Source organism: Balearica regulorum, chromosome Z, assembly GCF_011004875.1.
Source record: "Balearica regulorum gibbericeps isolate bBalReg1 chromosome Z, bBalReg1.pri, whole genome shotgun sequence".
NCBI classification, from domain to species: domain Eukaryota; kingdom Metazoa; phylum Chordata; class Aves; order Gruiformes; family Gruidae; genus Balearica; species Balearica regulorum.
The window spans coordinates 70,643,768-70,645,568 of record NC_046220.1 but is presented as its reverse complement, the minus strand read 5'-3'; positions in this window follow the sequence as shown (position 1 = coordinate 70,645,568).

Sequence of the window (1,801 nt, the reverse complement as noted above, 5' to 3'; positions counted from 1 at the left end):
TCCCCCCTTCTTCCCAGCCCTGCAGACGCTGGCTCGGGGAGTTAACCCGCGCTTCCCGCTAGCGGGAACAGGTCGGACGTGTGACGTGATTTATCAACACATTTGTAAATGTGTCTTTTCACTTCAAACGTTTGGGGGTTGTTTTTTTTTTTTTTTTTAATCTGCTGGAAACAGGGTTGGTTTTTTTTCTGCTCCGGAAATGAAAATTATCAGTACAAAGGCCTAGACTATAGAAAAAACCCCAAACCTATTTACCTGTAACTGTGCTTCTTTAAGATACACCTCGTTCAGCAGGTGCCCTGGCACAGAGCGCTGCTACCCGGCGAACTGCTGCGGGAGGAGGGGCACCCCCCTCCTGCCCCCCGTGCGGCCCTGCAAGGAGCCCAGTGAGGGGCCCGGCCTGCCTTGGGAAACTAGGGGACAGAAATGAGAAGGCAGATTGCCCATCTACAACGTGTTCCAAAGACAGGTTACGGATAAAACAATTCTCTTGTGGCTGCTGCTTGACAGTTGTGCATTCCTAGGGCTGGGAAATCTAACAGACACGTGTACTCAGAACTGGGTTGCACAAGCTCTAGCTGAATAGGCTAAAAGATTTATTTTCCAAAGGCCAATTTAAAAATAATGCCTGGTTGCGTTTTCAGAAAACATACACGCTCTCCTCCTCCCCTCCATATTTACAGTTTAATCAAAGCTGGTTTAAGTGGATTGACAGTTTACAGTTAAGTGACACTTTATTATCAATTCCTGTGTAGTTCAGGATCCTTTGCTATACAGGCCACGCTACATCTTACGGTCTCATCTAGCTGTAGCAATCGTTCCTTACCTATGGAGGCAAGGGTTTCTCGGATCAGCATGCCAACCTGCATTTGGTACAACTTCCCATTCTACCAGCAAAGTGGAGAGTTGATCACCATCCAGCACAGTGGCTGCAGACACTGCCGTGCGTCAAAATAAATCTGGTTCTATATGCAATATCCTTTTTAATGAGTATTATTCTGCATAGTACCTGCCTGAAACAAGTTTCAAAGCATGTATTTGGATTAAGAATCCTTTATTACTTTTTATTTTTTATGGATGATGCATTGTATTTTGTTGGGAACTTCACTGCTATGGTCAGAACCCTCACTGCAGGAACTACGGACATAGGTCACACAGGCTGAAGTAGACATGACAAATCAGCAATTTGCAGAGTAAGAACAGTGCAGTATCTTCCTGACTTTTGGCCAGAATTCCATTTTCTGTTCCTGTACCAACTGCTAGGACCCACAGGCATGAACTGGATGATTAGAACTGTAATTCAGTCAGAGAGAAGTTGCAAACCTGAGCTATCACTAATTGAATGAGTACTGTGCAGTAGGAAGGACAGGCAGAACGTGATAAGGAAGCACTGTCCCAGACAGAAACAAAAATTACTTACAAAGCAGACCAAGTGTTGCTAATACTCAGTGCCATAACAGATTATTCTATTAAAAAAAAAAATCCCAGCTATGCATAATTTGTAATACCTGATGTAACCGAGCCAGTCTTGCTTCTTTCTCTAGTGGTACAACTATACTTCAACCCAACATTCAAAAAGCCAGTGACCATGTTTTCCTTAAAAAAAAAAAATAAAAATAAATAAATAGGCCAGTAACAAGAAGTTCTTAGTGGAAAGAATTTCTTAGTGGATTTGGAAGACAACTACTCAGAAAAAGTTGACTTCATTTCTGAATATGTAACTCTCATTGAAACACACAGCATATGCAAAGCAGCACCTCTTGGAACCCAGTTTGAAATTACTTTAAGCGAAGTGTGATTT